The following is a 20567-nucleotide window of genomic DNA, read 5'->3' on the forward strand; positions in this document are numbered from 1 at the left end:
TAAAAACTGGAAAAGAAGCTTTCCAGGGCTGTCAAGGACTCACACTCCTTTTGTCTTGCTTCTCTGCATCCTCAGCATGTGAGTTCCACCTCATGGTGCAAGATGGTGTCTTGGGTTCCACCATATTTAAGTTAGCAGAGAGAAGGACGGATGGACATGCCACTAATTGAGCTAGAGAAGAATGTTTTGGGAAGAAGACCATGACTCTAGTTTTAGACATATCGAATTTTAGGTTGACATTGAGCCAGCAATTGGAAATGTCAAGTAAGACTCTGGAACTCTGAGGAGAGGTCTAGACTGGGAATGTAAATGTTGGCATCTCCTGCATATATATGGTAATTGAGGCCACTGGTATGAATGAGAACGCTTAGAAATTTAGTCCAGAATAAGAAGAGGAGTGAGCCTAGCACTGAGCCTCAAGGTAACACGTGTGTTAAATGGCTGCGTAGGAAACAAGGAGCCCATAAAGGATACAAAAAATGTTGCTGCCAGAGATTAAGGGCAAACAAAAATAGGTGAGTATTGTGAAATAGATGCCAAGAGAAGAAACTGTTCTAGAAAAAGTCAAGCACTCAAAGGCCAGGTAAAATATAAGCTGAAAAAAAATCCAATGTATTCGTCAACATGGAGGATACTGATGATCTTTGCAAGGTTCTTGGATGAGACAGTCAGAAGCTTGATTGGAGTGGGTTGATGAGTGAGCGAGAAGCGAGGAAATGCAAACGACAGAATTGGACTGCAGTTTACAGTATGGCTATGCCTGGGAAGGAATGCTGTATGTATGTGTACTTAAGACATTTTAGGGTTTTTTTTAAGGGTACAGATGGATCATAGTTAAAAGCCAGTGGGGATAATTCCACTTGGCAGGGAGAGGAGGCATATACAAGAGAGATAGTGTGAGAATTCTGAAAATATGGGAGAGAGTGGGGAGCAAATCTTACAGTCATTGGGATGGGCATTAGCTAGGAATAAGACAAGCTCTTCTATTGGAACCAGCTAAGGCAAAGCGGGATAAATGAAAGCAGGGGTACATTTCAGGTCCTTCTCTGGTTTTGTGTAATTTTCTCCTGCTTATGGACATGGTCTAACATTTCCAATGGAGACTGGGCGTGGGGAGGAGATTCAGGACAGTAGTTCTCACAGTGTGTTGTTTTATAAGAAACAGGAAGTGACTCATAATTTAGTATTACATGACAAGTTTTGTGTTTCATTTAATTTGTGATAGAATTATTGCAAGCTAGACATTACCTCACTGTCTCATCAAAAGCATTGCTATTACTCCTATTCATTTCGATGACCTATTTTTCCAGTGGTAAAGGGGATTATATGGGGTCATGGTCCACAATTTTTTTTTGCACTTTGATTTAAGAATCTCTGGTTAAATACAGAATGTCTTTCTCTTCTTAGCTTTATTTCTCTTATCTAACTTATTCTTCTAAGCCCTACCTCCTATTCTTTATCTCTTTGTCTGTTTAATGTCCTTTTTTTTCTATGCTGTGGGTATCCTGATCAACTTCAGAGAAGTGGTCCCAGTATCTCCACCTTGAACTTGGTAAAGTCTTGGGAGAGATACCGCTTTCTGGATCCTCAACACAGTCATAATCTAGGTTTAAACACACATGTGTCTGAATCTACAACCTTAATCCAAGACCAAGGAATCTTATTTTAAAAGGTCTCTCTAAACCGCTTTTTCCTGTATCCCACATTTACCAGTGACTTAGGTAGAGAAATGTAATGGTGAGAGAACTGAGTTTGGCTTTGGGAATCTGCTTTGTCATTTGAAAACTCCATCTGTCATCTTGGACAAGCCACTGAACCTGGGTGCCTCCGTGTTGATTGGGAATAATTGTGCACAACCATTTAACAAAAGTATGATACTTTCATGAGGATCAGACCTGATAACAGGTGCAAAGGCTCTTCACAGGCTTTACCCACACTTGACCCTATCTGTGTTACTCTCTTAAAGCACCTTTACTTACCCCTTTCTCAGTAATTGTATAAACCTCCAAGTTAATGCATTAAATTTTAGGCATGATCTATTAGTGACTTCCAACTAAGCAGATATTCTTAGAATCACTGAGCGTTTCCTCCTGGCTCTCTCCCTTCCCCTTCTAATTATGATGTGAATTCACATTTCCAGAATTCCAGAGGTTTTCTTGAAAGCTAAAAGGCCTTTGCAAGGACCCAGAGATCACAGTCCATTTCAGGGAAGGGGAGGAGTTGTCCCAGTCTGCAGTCTGTGATGAACTAACTCCTCATTCCTAAGATCCTTAACAACGATAGCTAACGTTTATGAATGCTTAAGTCTCAGGCACCATTCCAGGCACTTTGCATATACACACTCATTTAACTCTCAGACTACTCAGTTACTATTATCATCATCATCTCTGTTTTACAAACGAGAAAACAGACACAAAGAGGCTAAATCACTCGCCCAAGGTATGGAGCCAGGCAACCAATGAGGCGATGCTAGTCAGAGCGATGCTTCCTTTTCTTTGCTGCACACGGATTTTGAATTTCGCAGGACAGTATCCCGATGCCCCTTAGCGGGATGTGAAGAGCTTCTTCGGAATCCAGCAGCTGGCTGGTGCCTCCTGGAGAGTGACGGTTCATCCGAAGGGGACAAGGAGGCAGCGAGCGCAGAGCACGGAGGTGCCAGTCACCCGTCTGCGCAGCCCAGGTCGCCGAGCGCCCAGCCCCCTGACAGGCGCCGCCTGGGGCTGAGCCGCCGGTCCACGGCAGGCGGCCGGAGCCGGGCAGGGCGGAACCTGTTGCTGAAGCCCGGGGCGAGGGTGCTTCCGCTTCCCGGCGCCGCCGGGGCTCTGTCCTTGCACCGAGGGCAGGTAAGCGTGCGGCTCAGGCTGGGCTGGGGTCCCCAGCGCCCGCAGCTGGCTTGGATAATTCGTGTTAGCGACTGAGGACTGTTGGACTTTACTCTTTCGACTTTTCCCAAATCTCCTCCTGATTCCATAGGTACCCTCTGTGGAGTCACAGTCCAGGAGAGTGTCGCTTTGGTCATCAGCCCGACTTACGGGGGCCTTCCCTACCCGGGCTGTCTGGACCACAGATGCCTGTTCCCAGGCTCGCAGAGCTGGGACCAGGGCGAGGGGCGAGGGGGCGCCTTCTTAACCATAAAGTTCTCCAAAAACCCTCCCCGGGGCCGTATTGTTATAACTTTGTTGAATCACCTTGGAGCGCGAGCCAGATGCTAGCGAGAGATCTCTAAGCTGTTCTCTTCATCCGTGGCGAGTCTGAGCAATGATCTTGGTGTACCCGAGGCTGCATCGTGTGCGTTTCCACTTTCCAAAAAGGCTAGAATGCGGTTTCTCACCCGGGTCCGGGACACCGCAGAGCCCTCAGTGACAGCTCTTGGAGCGATTTTTAGCTCTTTCTGGAAGTGAGATAGGGTTTCCAGACAATGCCAGTTAGGCTCTCTTCTGCTAAATTACCAGGCATTTTCCAACGACAGTGCTGCCCTCAGTCCAAGTTAGGGTCTAGTGTGGGAGGAGGGGAAAATTATCTGCTCTGCGCTGTTGTTTTCGTTGAAGACGGACTATAAACTAAGAAACAAAGATACATTCGTTTATCCCCCATTTCCCCTCACCTAGACTGTAGATGTTTCAAAGATCTATTCATGTCAGAGAATCGTAAATATAAGATGACATAAACTGTAAGAAGATGCGGGCCTTTTTTTCTGAACAAAGTATTTAAACTTATTTTAACCATGTGTCCAAACTTCTCTTTCCATTATCCATCCAAATCATTTTTAATTGATGACAACTAACCAGGGGGAAGATGGGCAAATTGTGGTTTGTAAACTGTGGACATATTTCTGTTTTCGGCAGAACTCTAATTAAACCAAAATAGCTTGTGTAAAATTATTTTAATAGTGACATTTTAAGTTATGGTTGAATTTGCAAAATTGCTATGAAATGCTCAAAGATAGAACTATTATCATGAACAGAAAGTTGAGCGGCAATTGTATGCAGAGCTCAGTTTGAGTCTTTCATCTGTTCAAAGCTGGTGTAGGTTAGTCGTTTAAGAAAACAGCTTCACTATGTACTGCACTATCTTTAAAGGGACATATTATTAAAGAGTAGATATTGTAATAATGTAAAACATGCTTTCATTATTACTTGATAATGACACATGTGTTACTCATTTATCATTATCCTATGCTTTTTATCAGCATATGTGTTTTTCTAAAACCCATATAATCCAACAATATCTTTCTACCAGCCGTTTTTTCTTGATGTCTATAGGCATCTTCGGGAGAGTTTGAATCTCAAACTTATTTTTTTCTTCATCTATCATCTATCTAGTTTATCTGGCATTTTCATTCTTGAGCATTTTGTTAATACATTACAAAGTGTTTAAAAGTATATATTACAAATTTCTTGTTTATTTTTATGATTATTTTACCTCATAGCTTTTGTTAATCACACTATTCACCATTATTCTCTTTTACAGGTGTCAAAAGCTGTAGGAAGTATAGATATAAATTTTGTTACACAGTGAATCATTTGCTCCCGGAAAATTAGTTCATTTATTGTTCTTGACTTTTCTATGTGTGATTTTTGATGAGAATTCCGTGCAAATGCGCCTCTGATAAATATTCATGAACTTTTTCACTGTTTCACTAAATGGATTTCCAGCTGTAATGGGGACTCAAAATAAGGAGAATTTTGTTCCTCAAAGCTTCGTATACTTAAAAATAATCATTTTGTAAAATACTACCCTCCTTATTGTGGAGAGGGGAATTGATTTTAGGTGAATGCTTTAAAACTGTCATACATATTAAAAGCAAGTGAGATAAATGTATCTAAAATATATCTATATTTCTAAAATATATCTATATAGTCTTTTAATAATTTTACCAAATTATTCTCTTAAACACGTGAATTTAATGCTTGCCATTAGCCCAATGTTGACAGCTGAATTTTCTTTCTATTTTGTTTTAGTTTTAAGTTTTAGCTCTGTGGGATAAACTAGCTCTTAAATGAATTTTCCAGTTGCCTTGAAACTGAACATTAAAGGTTCAGAGAGTCCCTTACTCTATTGAACCAAAGGCAGACATAAATATACTGGCCTAGGATGAGTTATGATGGTCACCACAGCAGATGGCTGTTTCGAATGGATCTCATGTCCTTCACATGCCTCATGGGATTTGGTGATACAAGCCTTCTAAAATTGAAGAGATCAGGTTCTCTTCCCAGTCAGACTTCTAACTGGCTCTGTACCTGAGGCAAATCATTTAACTTCTCTAAGATTTCTCGAATGTAAAAGGATGAGTTAGAATATGCTTTCTAAAATCTTTTCACCCCTCTGGGTTTCCCTGTTTCTATGGTAAGAGGGCAGAGGATCCATGGTGAGAAGGCTCGGATATCCTTGTTCTGCCACCTGAGAGCCGCTACCCTTAGGCAAGGCCCTGAAAATTCTATGACAGGAATGTCTTCTGTGTAAAAGGGGCTATTGGAAGGAATGACTGGGATGGTACATATGACTGTGCTGGATGCAGTATCTGGCACATAGGAGAGACACAGTGGTTTTTTTAAGGCACTCATTTCTGACACATCTAAAGATTTTTCTGGCTCTGGCAGGGGAGAAGATGTGCAAAGTGCAGAGAACACCTTCTTGCATATACAGGTGGCCATTACCAGGATAGTTCGTATAGTGTGCAGGGGCCAGGAGATGGGTGGGTCTGAGCCTCAAGCGTGTTATGAATGTCCCTTTGATATCTCCGCAACCCTACCCCCTCAAAAAAAAAAAATCAACGTGAGTCAGGGCAGCACAAAAATTAAATTTATCTCAATGCCATACAAGACTGAGAAGACAAGCCCTCCCCCAGTTCCCTTGTCAAACTAGGTTCAACTCTGTTCCAGCTAAGCACACTAGACACATTACATAAGGGGCATCAGAATAGCAGCACAACCGAAATCACACCACGCCAGTGATTTAAAGAAAAAAAAAGAAAAAAACCACAAGCAAAATAACCCCTGAAATGCCAAGAAATTGGTTCTCCTGTAACTTTGTTGCCACTGAAAATTTAACATTTCCAAATGTTACCAAAGTATATTTCTTATTTTATTTTCTTCTGGGGCTGTTGAAAGGGCCTCATTTAGGTGCCTTTATGGAGTCTGGGTTCCATGTGGCCATTGCAGACTAAAGTGTCTTCTACTAGAATGTAGTAGAATGTACCTTTTTCTAGTCCCTCACAGAAATCTCAGTTGACCTATGTTTTCAAAACTCTGAAGAGTCAACCAAGCACATTAGAATGTTATAGCTCTGGTTGCATTCCCACAAAATTTAGAAAACAATATCTCACAGCCAGATAAGATAATAATAGCTAACCTTTAGTGAGGTGTAACTTCATATCATTATCTCATTTACTTCTCATGATTTTAGGAATTCAGTACAACCACAATCCCTGTTTTGTTGATAAGGACATTGAGGCTTGGAAATAATTTGCCCAAAGTAGACATGTTTATTAGGCTGAGGAATCAGGATAATGAACTCATGTATCCTTCAAGTCCACAGGCTCATATACTATAGTTATATTCTATATTGCAGGGCCCCCAGGCATATAGTAATAGCAGCTTATTTTCAAAGTTACTGATTTCTGCATATGCCAAGCTTTTCCAAGCAAAAGCTGCATACTTAGGAAGAAATAAATATTACAGTTTTGACAATGGTTCTTATAAGCAGAAGTAGGAAGCATCAGTCACTTGTGAAGCTTTTTCAAATGCCCAAACCTGGGTACCACCACTGGAAACCAGTTGGTCTGGAGTCGGGGCTGGGTATATGCATTTTCAGATTCTCAGTGAAAATAATCCTCATGATTTCTCACAGTGAAAAAAATTGGTCCTAACCCATATTGCTATTTGCAGCCATAGGAGAAGCAAGTATTGTCTGGGAAAGGGGTTATTTAGAGAAATGTAACAAGAGGCTAAACATTTCTGGAATTTGGCCTCACCAGAATGCTAGTTAAATAATTGTCTATATTCGAGTCAACCACCTGTGAACAAAAAACTCAGTAAAGAAAAATTTCAAATCAAGAGCTTGCTCCAGGGAGGGCAACAGGGATCTGTCACTTATACAAACTGCTTCCTCATTCAGAGAGTGTCATCTCTAACACCCCTGCCTCCTTGCAAAATGCGGACATTTAAAGAGGTGTCACCTGTAGTACCCAGGATTTCTCTGATGTTTCCCTACTTTCCCTTAAAAAGGGTAGAGGATCTCATTTAAAGTCTTCACATTTAAAGTACCTATATAAAGTTTCTAAAATTTCCTTTCCATTTTACTTCCTGTGCCTGCATTCTTGCACTCTACTATGAAGGTGAATGTGGGCTTTGTAGGAACACAGCCTCCAGGCCTTCCTATAAGCAGTGTTCTACATTTGTACCAGGCAGGCGCTCTCTCAGCAGTTTATAGCCTTGCGTTCCCCTTGGTCCTGACTCAGAACCTCCTGGTCTTCTCTTGGAATTCCTCATCCTCAACAGGTTTGCAAGATTTTTTTTGTCCTTGCGTGTCCATTTATATCATTTATATCATGGTGCTACTTCAGGCTTGAAAGTTGTTGGCTAGAATCCTGCATCTTTGAGAAGGTTCCCTTTGTCCCCACCTAATTCAGCAGGAAAAGCTACCTCAAATGATTTCAGACCTGCAGTGCAGTTTATGCATATTCCAAAACTAGCGGCCTTGGGGGCTCACTGAAGACCAACCTGAGCTGCCCAAGTACCCTTATCCCGAGCTTGCTTTTCTTGATATTTTGATCATCCAGGCTTGAGTAACTTCTCATTCATGTTTTCCTAGAGAAGTAGGGCCTTGAGGGTTCTACAGTATGCAGAACCTTACAAGTTCTCTCTGACCCCTTCCTCAGCTGTCACCCCTCCTGACCTCACTTGGTACCCTCCAGCCTTGAACACACAGACCTCAGTCCTACTCACAGCTTTTGCGCTTTCTGCTCTCCCAGCCTGGGAGTTGAGCCTCCCAGAGGTGCACAAGAAAGGATTCTTTTTGCCCTTGCAGCCTCTGGTCTGGTGTGCCTCCTCACACCACTTGTCATCACACTATCATCTGATTTGTGCCTGAGCCCCCTTGCTACATGAGACTACCTCCTTTTTTTTTTTTTTTTTAGGAAGATTGGCCCTGAGCTAACACCTGTTGTCAATCTTCTTTTTTTTCTTTTTTCTCCCAAAGCCCCAGTACATAGTTGTATATCCTAGTTGTAGGTCCTTCTAGTTCTTCTATGCGGGATGCTGCCTCAGCATGGCTTGATGAGCGGTGAGTGGGTCTGCACCCAGGATCCTAACCAATTAACCCCAGGCTGCAGAAGAGAAACACTGGAACTTAACCACTATGCCACCGGGCCGGCCCTGAGACTACCTGCATTTATGTGTTAACTTGGTTTTGATCTTCTGCTCCAGAAGGAGAATCTAAGCCTCCACACTATGGACTCTATGCTTTCATATTTACTGCTGGCCTCAGTGGCTGGAACAGGCTGGCACATAGTAGATACTCAGCAAATAGTTGCCTGGTGAAAATCTCTTTTTCATTTCCTTATAGGATTCTCCTGCATCTTTTGCAGGTGCAGTCAAGTTGTGAAAACTTCAGCCTTAGGCTGGTTCCGTTCTTCCTGCGTGCTATTTTTTTTTCTCCTTCCACTGATCCTCCTTTAATTAAAAGACCAGTCTATATATATTTTTTCTTTTCATGTGGGAGAAAAAATTTAGAAAAAGCTATTTATTTACCATTGCCTGCACTATTTTAATTTACATTCCGGTTCCATAGTATCTCTGTATGTTGATTTTTAAGAATAATCTGGATCTGAGCACTAGCAAAGACTAAAATAGAAAATGAAACAACCTTCACTTTTTGGTAAAGCTAAATCCACTCATTCTATTACTTTCATTGGCATGATAATTTTTCAACTTTAAAAATATTTTATTTAAAAAATATGTATATTTATAATTTTACGTAAATTCCCAGATTATATCATAATGCTGTAGCTTTTGAATCCTTAATTCTTCAATTTCCTTTCTTAATTGCTCTGCCCAATCCTTTTTCTCCTCTCCTTCCACATCCCAGGTAACCCATGTTAGCAGCTGAGTTCTATTAGTCTAGATTTTTCTATGCTTTTGTAACCCATTCACATACATATGAATGAAAACATGCTGTGTATACACACGGGCACATCAATCTTTTTGTCACCGTATTTCAAAAACGTGCATCTTGCTTTTCTTACTCATCAATACCTCCTGTAGAGCGCTCCATGTCAACAATTATAGATAACATTAGCATTTTAAATGTCTGTATAATATCCCATGATATGGATAATAAGAAAAGATAAATCCAATCAATTCCTACTTTATAAACATTTACTTTGTTTCCAAAGATTTTTATTTTGTTCAATTTTATCACAAAACAAGGTTATAATAAAAATAATTTATAAATTCTTTTATTTCTAAGTTCAAGGGATAAAAATATTTTCAAATTTTAATGTTTGTTGCCACATTGCTTTTAACATGTTACAGATATTCATATTTTTACCAGAAAATTATGAAACTAGTTTTTACTTGTGTTCCCACAGCCATATATTTTATAACTTTAATTTCTAATTATTACATTAATTTGAATCTCTTAACAACTTGTGAAGTTGTGAATATCTTTTTATGCTTTTCAGATATTTAGATTTTCTCTTAGGTAAATTGTTAATCAATATCCTTATTCATTTTTCTACTGGGTTATTTGTCCTTTTCTGATGAATTTATGTGCTCTTTGAATATTGTCAGTATTAACTCATATAGTAAATATTTTCCATATTGTCTACTGTCTTTGTTCACAATAACTTTTACTATGCACATTCAAATTAATTTTTTATAATCAGTATATTTAATTTTTATTATGTAAATTCTGACGTTTTGGTGTTGAGTAATATGATTTTCCCTACTCCTAGATTGGGCCTGTAGTCTTCTAGACTTTATTGAAAGATTCTCATTTTTTAAGTTTTTAACATTTGCACTTAATTCAAGGGAATTTTTAAACATTCACGTAAAAACCCAATATGCTGTAAGATAGTGGGCCAACTTTCATTTCTTCCAAATGGATTATTAAATATTTTGTTCTTCCCCACTGAATTGAAATACCATTTTTGTCATATATTAAAATTTCGTATATAATGGGATCTATTTCTATATTCCTGATTCTGTTTTTTCTGCTCTATTTTTCCATTTCTATGACCACTCCAAATTGTTTTATGTTTGCCGTGGAGTATTTTTCTCATATTTTAAAAAAAATGTCTCCTCACTAGTCTTCTTCCTCATAATTTTCTTGGCTCTTCTTGGGCATTTGTTCTTCCCTCTGAACTTTTTATCGTGTTCCAAAACAAATCCTGTCATTTGCTTAGCAAATATTTTCTGCAAATGAACTTTTGTCTATCCATGTTTTAAATGCAATTATGTTAAATTTGTATCTTAATTTGGGGAGACTTGACCTTTAAATGATTAAAATTTCCCTTCAAAAAATATGGTATGTTATTCAATTTTTCAGAATTTTAAAAATCTTTTAGTGAGATTTTGTTTTTTATGTCATTTATTTTTTATATTCTACCTTTCCTGTTAAATTTATTTGTATGTACTCTATATTTTGGTCACTACTGTAAAATGTATATTTTTTTCATTTTAATTTCCAAGTGCTTATTGCTACTATTAAGAAAGACTGCTTTTTTTCCCAACATAACCTGTTTTGAGCCATCAGTTAACCAATTTCTTCTGTTAATTATGGTAGCTATTTACAAGAACTTATTGGTTTTCTTGGAATGAAATCATATTATCAGCAACAAGAAGATGGTTTCGTCTTTTTTTCAATGTTCCTACAAAATATACAATATTCTTTTCATTCTATACTTATTATAATCCCTGAGACAAAGTTGAATAATGATCAAAAATAACAATGCTATCAGGCATGACTATCAAATTTTGAGTTAAAATGAAAGAGCCTGTAGAATATTGTAGTTTAGAATAGTTTGGTTTAGGGTATATAATCTTTTTTTAGCACTTATTTTTCTTCTCCTTTTGTATGTATTTTTTATTAGTAATGCTAAATTTTTTAATCTATTAGTATAATCAGATCATTTATATTTCTTAATTTGTTGGTGTAATTGATTATGCTGTTGGATTTCCTGACATTTAATCATCCTTGTATTCCTAGAATAAGTTCTTCTCAATCCTTCTTTCTATATTTTATTTAATCTGAGGTTTATCTAGAAATATGCTTGTTAGAAGTGTCTAGAAGAGTCCTTTAGTATATTGCTGTATTCTGTTTGATAATTTTTTAAAAATCTGCCTCTGTATTCTCTGAATCTGTGTAAATGAAATGGATGATATATTCATATTACTATTCTCAAGTTTTTATATTATATTTATATTTACTTTAAAAGTAATTTGAGGAATTTTCTGTATTTTTCTATGGTCTAGAATATTTTAAATAATTTTGGAATTGTCTGCTTTTTAAAGGTTACAATAGCATTCTTCTCTGAACCGTCTTGTTTTCTTGCCATTTAATTATTTTTACTTTTACTTCTGCTAGTCTAGGTAAGTTTATTATTTCTCTTTGGGAAAACTTTGGTTAAATTAAACTGTTAAGAAATTATCCATCTAGATATTTGCAATTCCTGCCACAGGTACAAATAATATTCTTTTATAAATTATTTTACTATAGTGTAATATATCATAGTCTCCATTCTTATTTTTCATCTTGTTATTTTGTTCTTTTGCCTTTGTCTTTAATAAGGCTCAAGAGAAGTTTGTCTAATTTTGTTGGTGTTTACAAAGATCTATCTTTTTAAAATGTATTTTTTCTATTTTTTTTCTGTTCGATAAAGTATTATCTTTATTAATTCTGTCTCCTTAATTATTTTCCCTATATTTTATTGATAATTTTTCTAATTTCAGATAAATGTTAAGTTCCTTTATTTTTGTCATTTCTACTAGTAAAGTTAAGGCTATAATATTGTTTTAAAAACTGATTTTCATTGCTTTCTGAAGTTTCATTTTTTTTTCCCATTTTATGTCTTATTTGATCCGTGGTTTATCTAGAAGTATTTTTCTTAGCTTCTAAATGGTTAGGATTTGTTGTTCACTCTTTAATTATTTATTTCTAACTTCAATATAATTATATTACAGCCACAGAATATGCCAAGTATATACATGGATAACTTCTAAAATCAATACATGGACCACAACCGCACTAAACAATAAACAAGGAAAATGAATAGGTGAATGACATGTAAACGTGTGAAAAAGAGATGCTCAAACTCACTAGTAATCGGAGCACTCAAATTAAAACAAGATAGAGTGACATCAGCAAGGTGACCGAATAAGATATCCCTTGCACATATGCAGACACACCTCAGAGATATTGCATGTTCAATTCCAGACCACCACAATAAAGTGAATATCGCAGTAAAATGAGTCACACGAATTTTTTGCTTTCCCAGTGCATATAAAAGTTATGTTTACACTATACCGTAGTCTTTTAAGTGTGCAATAGCATTATGTCTAAAAAAAAATGTACATATCTTAATTAAAAAATACTTTACTGCTAAAAATTGCTAACCATCATCTGAACCTTCAGCGAGTCGGAATCTTTTTGCTGGTGGAAGATCTTGCCTTGATGCTGATGGCTGCTGACTGATGAGGGTGGTGGTTGCTGAAGGCTGGGGTGGCCGTGGCAATTTCTTAAAATAAGACAACAGTGAAGTTTGCCGCATCAGTTGACTCTTCCTTTCATGAATGATTTCTCTGTAGCATGTGATGCTGTTTGATAGCATTTCACCCACAGTAGAATTTCTTTCAAAATTGGAGTCAGTCCTCTCAAACCCTGCTGCTGCTATATCAACTAAATTTATGTAATTCTCTAAACCCTTTGTTGTCGTTTCAACAGTCTTCACAGAATCTTAACCAGGAGTAGATTCCATCTCAAGAAACCACTTTCTTTCCTCATCCATAAGAAGCAACTCCTCATCTGTTAAAATTCTGTCATGAGATTGCAGCAATTCAGTCACATCTTCAGGCTCCACTTCTAATTCTAGTTCTCTTTGCAATTTCCACCACATCTGCAGTTACTTCCTCAAATAAAGTTTTGAACCCCTCAAAGTCATCCATGAAGGTTGAAATCAACTTCTTCCAATCTCCTGTTAATGTTGATATTTTGACCTCTTCCCATGAATCATGAATGTTCTCAACGGCATCGAGAATGCTGAATTTGCAGAAGATTTTTAATTTACTTTGCCCAGATCTATCAGAGGAAACACTGTCTATGGCAGTTATAGCCTTATGAAATGTATTTCCTTTTTTTTTAGAACTTTATTTTTATTTGTTTATTTATTTATTTGGTGAGGAAGATCGGCCCTGAACTAACATCCGTTGCCAATCTTCCTCTTTTTGCTGAGGAAGGTTAGCCCTGAGCTAACATCTGTGCCCATCTTCCTCTATTTTTTTGTATATGGGATGCTGCCACAGCATGGCTTAATGAGTAGTGCATAGGTCCCTGCCCGGGATCCAAACCTGTGAACCCTGGGCCACCGAAGCGGAGTGCGCGAACTTAACTACTACGCCACTGGGCTGGCCCTGAAATGTATTTCTTAAATAATAAGACTTGAAAGTTGAAATTACTCCTTGATGCATGGGCTGCAGAATGGATGTGGTGTTAGCAGACCGGAAAACAAAATTCATCTCATTGTACATCTCCATCAGAGCTCTTGAGTGACCAGGTGCATTGTTAAGGAGCAGCAATATTTTGAAATGAATCTTTTTTTCTGAGCAGTAGGTCTTAACAGTGGGCTTAAAATATTCAGTAAGCCATATTGTAAACAGATGTGCTGTCATCTAGGCTTTGTTGTTCCATTTATAGAGCACAGGCAGAGTATATTTAGCATAACCCTTAATGGCCCTAGGATTTTTCGAATGGTCAATGAGCATTAGCTTCAAAGTCACCAGCTATGTTAGCCCCTAACAAGAGAGTCAGCCTGTGAATGCTTTGGATTCACAACTTGGCTGTTTGGCCCAAGAGGCCTAGCTTTTGGCCTATCTCAGTTTTTGACATGCCTTCCTCACTAAGCTTAATCATTTCTAGCCTGATTTAAAGTGACAGACGTGCAACTCTTCCTTTCACTCGAACACTTAGAAGCCATTGTAGGGTTATTAATTGGCCTAATTTCAGTATTGTTGTGTCTCAGGGAATAGGGAGGCCTGAGGAGAGGGGAAGAGATGGGGGAACAGTCAGTCAGTGGAGCAGTCAGAGCACACACAAATATATCAGTTAAATTCACCATCTTATATGGTTGTGGTTTGTGGCGCCCCCAAGCAATTACAATAGTAACATCAAAGATCATTGATCACAGATCACCATAACAAATATAATAATAATGAACAATTTTGAAATATTATGAGAATTAGCTAAATGTGACCCACGGAGACACAAAGTGAGCAAATGCTACAGGAAAAATGGTGCCAGTAGACTTGCTTGACATAGGGTTGCTACAAACCTTCAATTTGTAAAAAATGCAGTATCTGCAAAACAAAAAAGTGAAGCATAATAAGACAAAGTATGCTCATATTCCCCTGAACAACCACAATTTGGCATCCATCCATGGACAAAAGTGTCTTTGTAGTAACTATGGGATCCAGGTAGGAGATTGTGAAACCCCAGTGCAGTCCAAGAAGGAGGAGAGCTGTTTTGAAAAGACAGGCTTGCACCCAAGCAGCTGACTTATCAACCACGGTCCAACTGCAGACCCAGAAACAGCTCCATACCCCCTGAAGATTTGGCTACAGCCCTATTTGTCATTGGTTCTGTCAATGGCACCATACGCCAAGGGCCCTGGGAGGGATTTCACCCACTCATGTATCTGGTGATATGCATGTAGACCTCAGTCCTGTTTCTGGACCCTGAAGTGGCCTGTGAACTGGCTCCAGACCCTCTCCGCCCTGGTCCAGGAGCCCCTGGAGAACACTGATTTAGACAATCACCAATGGATGAGAGAGCCTTAATCAAAGTCCAGGAGTCCACTGGAGAAGTTCCAGCACAACGTTGGGAAAAAATCAGGGATTAGACACATTACAGAGAATAAGAGGTACAGGTTGGCTTTACCTGCACCACCCTTCCCCTAAGGATGCACAGTTAAATCACAGTAGAACGCTTCTTGGCTTCTGATTTCTTCTGCTGGGTAAAGTGAGAACATGTGAGTGAGCACCCAACTTCCCCAGCTGCCTGGGACACTGGCAAAAAGGCCCATTTATCTCTTGCCCATTTAGAGTACTGAGTCATGTGCTACATGACTGGTCAGTGCTGAGTGGCTGGGAGAACAGCAGCCAGGGCCTGGAGTAGAAGCAGATCCTACTTGCTGTGTCACAGACTCCCGCCTATCAGCCGCTAGGTATGCCTCCCTGTGGAACTGGCCCAGTGGCACCCCCAGCATTCTGCATGCTTCATCCCCACACCCCCACTCAGCCCATGGCCAGCTCCCAGTATGATCTACAGAGGGTGGAGAGAGTGAGGTTTTGTAGACAGTTAGTGGGCAGGTGCAATAAAACAGCCCAAATATGTGTGCCTGAGCATTTAGCACTGTCCTTGCATAAACAAAAGGGAGGCTGTAAGCACTCAGCGTGGCTTGGCAGTATCAAGAAAAGGCATATTAGCTTAAGAATTCTGCCACAAAAGGGAGCAAGATGCGTGGAGCAGCTGCCTCCACAGAAGGTATGCAAAAGCCTCAGAATCCCTAGCAGGGCTGATGGAAGGTTTCTGTCCTGAAGTCAGTTAACAAACACTGAAGGAGGTGAATCCTACTTCAAATGTGAAGACAGCAACACAAGACTTTAACGAACACGAAAAATTAAGGAAACAAGACACCACCAAAGGAACACAAGAATTTTCCAGTAACTGACCCCAAAGACACAGAGATTTGTGATTTACCCAATAACGAATTCAAAATAGCCATTTTAAGGAAGGTCAATAAGCTACAAGAAAACAGAAAAAGAAAATCCAATGAAGTCAGGAAAACAATACATGAATAAAATGAGAAGTTTAACAAAGAGGTAGAAACCATAAGAGAAAAGCAAACAGAAATTCTGGAGCTGAAGAATACAATACATAAATGAAACATGCAATAGGGTGTCGACAATAGAATGGATCAAGCAGAAGAGAAAAACTGAAGTAGAGGACAGGACCGTTGAAATTATTCAGTCAGAAGAGAATAAAGAAAAAGAATGAAAAGAGTGAAGAAAGCCTATGTGATATCATCTCACCTGTTAGAAAGGCTATTATTAAAAAGACAAGAAATAAATGCTGGTAAGGATGTGGAGAAAAGGGAACTCTGCACTGTTGGTAGGAATGTAAATCAATGCAGCCACTGTGGAAAACAGTATGGAGATTCTTCAAAAAATTAAAAATAGAACTACTGTATGATCCAGCAATCCACTTCTGGGTATTCTGAAGGAAACAAAATCATTATCTCAAAGAGATATCTGCACCCCCATGCTCACTGCAGCATTATTCATAATTGCCAATATGTTAAAACAACTTGTGTCCATCTACACTTGAATGGATCAAGAAGATGTGGTGTGTGTGTGTATATATATACACACACACTGGAATATTATTCAGCCACAAGAAAGAGGCAAATCCTGCCATTTGCAACAACGTGAATGGACCTCGAGGGCTTTATGCTTAGTGAAATATATCAGACAAAGAAAGACAAAAACTATGTGATCTCTGTGATCTTGCTTATTTGTGGAATCTGAAACAGCAGTATTCATACAAATAGAGAGTAGAATGGTAGTTGCCAGTGACTGGGGGGTAGGAGAAATGGGGAGATGTTGATCAAAGGGTACAAACTTCCATTTATAAGATTAATAAGTTCTGGGGCTCTAGTGTACAGCGTGGTGACTATAGTTAGCAATATTGTATTATATACTTAAAAGTTGTTGAGAGAAAATCTTAAGTGTTCTCACCACACAGACAAAAAATGGTAATTATATGAGGTGATGGAAGTGTTAACTAAACTGACTGTGGTAAATCATTTTGCAATATATTTTGTGTATCAAATCATCAAGTTGTACACCCCAAACTTGCACAATGTTATGTTAATTAGGTCTCAATAAAGCTGGAAAAATAAAATAAAATCAATATAGAGACATTTCAATTCAGCCTTAAAGAGGGAGTTAACTATATGGAATATTACACAGCTGATTTCCTCTTGAGCTCTTTGGTCTATATTTCTTTAAAGCATTATTTTAAATTTTAAAGGAAAAATGTCTTTGTTCTTGAGTAGTCAGGGAGACCCAATGCCATGTTTATGTGTCATCTGAACCTGTGTTAAGTGAAGGTAGAATTTAGGTGACTAATAAAATTTTTAAAATTTTAAATAAAACTAGCAAAAAAATATAAAACAAGATGACTTTTCACAACCATCAGATGCGAAAATTTTAGAAAGTCTATCAAAGCCAAATATTGATGAAGATATGGAGCAATGGAGACTCTTACTTAGTTTGTTCACTTTGGAAAGCTATCAGATTTTATAAAATTAAAAATGTACATGCTTGATATATGTGCACAAGGAGACATATATAAGTCTCATTGTTATATAATGTTAATTACAGTATTGTTTGTAATAAAACAATGGAAACAACTTAGGGCATTAGAAAATGGGTAAATATTCACATGATGCATATTACAGCTAAGCTAAAGGGTAGCTGTCGTGCCTTGCTTGGTTAAACGGAGAGACTCTGGATGGATCTGAGTCCTGCTCTGTCATAACTTTAGATAGTTATTTATCCTTTTTCTGTTGCACCTCTGTAAAACACAGATAATAATACCGACCTCAAGAGTAAGTATAGAACAAGTTAATCCATGTAAAGTATTTAGAACAATGGTTGATAGAGAACTCATTAGGGCCGGCCTGGTGGCTTAGCAGTTAAGTGCACGCACTCTGCTACTCGTGGCCCGGTTCCAATCCGGGCGCGCACACCTGACGCACCACTTCTCCTGCCATGCTGAGGCCACGTCCTACATAGAGCAACTAGAAGGATGTGCAACTATGACATGCAACTATCTACAGGGGCTTTGGGGGAAAAAAAAAAAAAGGAGGAGGATTGGCAATAGATGTTAGCTCAGGGCTGATTGTCCTCACAAAAAAAGTAAATAAATAAAATAAATAAATAAAAAAGAAAGAACTCATTAAACGTTAATTTTTATTATTATTATTTGGAGAGTAAAAAGAATGAACTAGATCTATTTGTATGCACATGGAGGAATCTTGAAAACGCTCTATTGAGTTCAAAAGAAAAAGGTTGCAGAATTAAATATGCACTATAATAACTCAAATCAGTGGTAAACCAAATCCTACAAATCAATACATTTTAATGCTTGCAGGTATTTGCAGGGAGAATGTAAAGAATGGAATGGAATCATACGTAATAACTGCATCATAATGATTGCCTGCAACCAAAAGTGCAGAGCATTGGGAGGCTGTACTTTGTCATATTGTGTTTCATTCATAAAAATAACAGTCTTACAACAAATAAGGCAAATGTCAATACTTGTCAATAAAATCTTACCCATAATATTATAACCCTTATGTTTAAAATTTTTCAAAAAATTTTTTAAAAAGATAAAAATACAGTAAAAATTTAAAGCTAAAAAAATTAAGAGATGAGAAGTCAAACAAAAAATGTGGGAAAAGTTTTATAAACATGTAAAAAGGGGGGGCCAGAGCAGTGGGTAATGGTTGAGTTTTGTGCGCTCTGCTTCGGCAGCACAGGGTTCGCAGGTTCAGATCCCAGGTATGGACATACACACCGCTCATCAAGCCACGCTGTGGCAGCATCTCACATACAAAATAGAGGAATATGAGCACAGACATCAGCTCAGGGACAATCTCCCTCACCAAAAAAAAAAAAAAAGTAAAAAGGATTAAAACACTGTTTAATAAAGATCTCATGTAAATTACTAAGGAAAACACTAAGAACTCATGTATTAATGAGCACGTTTCATAAATAAGCATCTACAAAAGGGAAAACACAAATGGCTGAAAATACATATAAAGATTCTGCCATTTCTCCAATAATCAAAAGAATGTTCTTTGGAGCAAAAATATACAATTGTGTTGATCCCTCATATAAACAAATGTTTTCAAGATGGTAATGTTAGTGAAACAGGCAGTGTTTGCTGGTGTGTGTATGTTGCTGGTGTGACATTGTAAATTTTCAGATAATCTCAAAATAATTTGGTGTAAAAATAAAATAAAATAGCATTCAGTCATCAGGAAAAAATTTTACATACAGTTTTAATATAAATTAACATATTTATTTCATTGCTAGTAAGTGAAAAATGCTGAACAAAAAACTCCATAAACAGTAATGTTTGGTCATGTCAATACATGTTTAACATCCGTTGCCCTAAGGGTAGCATCTAAGTTCTTGTTATGGCCTGAAAGGTGCTTTTTGATTTGGATCATACCTACATGACAGCTTTCCTTGCACCAGCCTACCTCTCCAACGCTAGGCTCCAGCCGCCATAAACTTCTGCCAGGGTCTCTGTTTCCTTCTGGTCTTGGAAAGTACTGATTTCTGCAATTCTCACCGACCTCCCCTCCCACCTGCCCATCCCCTGACTAAATATGACTCAGCCTTCAAGTCTTGATTTAGTCTTTTCCCACAGGAGGCCTGTCCAGTCCAGGTTAGACCTCCCTGATAGACTTTGCCCTAGTACTCAGATTCCCCAGTCATACAGCTCATCATCCTTGTAGTTACTTGACTAGTGTTTGTCTTTTATGCAGGACTGTTAGCTTTATGCAGGCTGGTAAGTCTGAGTATTGTTTTTAGTTACTAGCAGAAAATGCTAAATGAATGCACAGATTAATGTATGAATGAATGAATGAATGATAATCATAGGAAAATATGCTAGCATGTTAATGGTTGGGTTCTATAAGGTTTTACAATGAATAATAGCCTCCTTTCTACCTACTTGAGTTTGGAGCTATTGAGAGATATTTGCAAGAGTCAGGAATAGAGACATCAAAATATCTGCTTTATTGCTGATGAAACTGCAATTTGAGAATGAGACTGCGAGTTGTGGGCAAGGGGATTTGCTATAAAAGTTATTCCTAGTTAGACAGAGTTTCCCACTTAATTTCTTTTTTTTTAATTTTTTTGTGAGGAAGATCAGCCCTGAGCTAACATCTGTTCCCAATCCTCCTCTTTTTTGCCAAGGAAGATTGGCCCTGGGCTAACATCCATGCCCATCTTCCTCTACTTTATATGGGATGCCGTCACAGCATGGCTTGACAAGCCGTGCATCTATGCGTGCCCGGGGTTCTGCACCTGCAAACTCCGGGCCGGCACAGCAGAGCGCGTGCACTTAACCGCTAAGCCACCCAGGCGGCCGCCCCCCACTTAATTTCTTAATCACAGGGAGACAACTCAGTTCATAAAATTTTTATGAACACAGAGCATGTGCTCCTTATAGACAGCAAGTTCCAAAAAAAGTAATGAAAAGGCCAGAGATGCTGA

General features: G+C 38.3%; 1 protein-coding gene across 2 annotated transcripts in view; it reads left to right on the forward strand.

Moving 5' to 3' along the window:
- Positions 1–20567, forward strand: part of NPFFR2 (neuropeptide FF receptor 2) — a 255115-nt gene that overhangs the window by 189628 nt on the left and 44920 nt on the right. The window contains exon 1 of one of the 2 annotated variants that reach the window (XM_087434421.1): positions 2468–2843. The exons of the other annotated variant lie outside the window; for it this stretch is intronic. The gene's annotated coding sequence lies outside the window, so the exon portion shown is untranslated. Of the gene's footprint in view, positions 1–2467; positions 2844–20567 lie in introns of those variants that run through there. 2 annotated transcript variants of the gene reach the window in all.

The sequence above is a fragment of the Ceratotherium simum genome, chromosome 8, assembly GCF_057802395.1.
Source record: "Ceratotherium simum simum isolate JZ-2026a chromosome 8, ASM5780239v1, whole genome shotgun sequence".
Taxonomy (NCBI): Eukaryota; Metazoa; Chordata; class Mammalia; order Perissodactyla; family Rhinocerotidae; genus Ceratotherium; species Ceratotherium simum.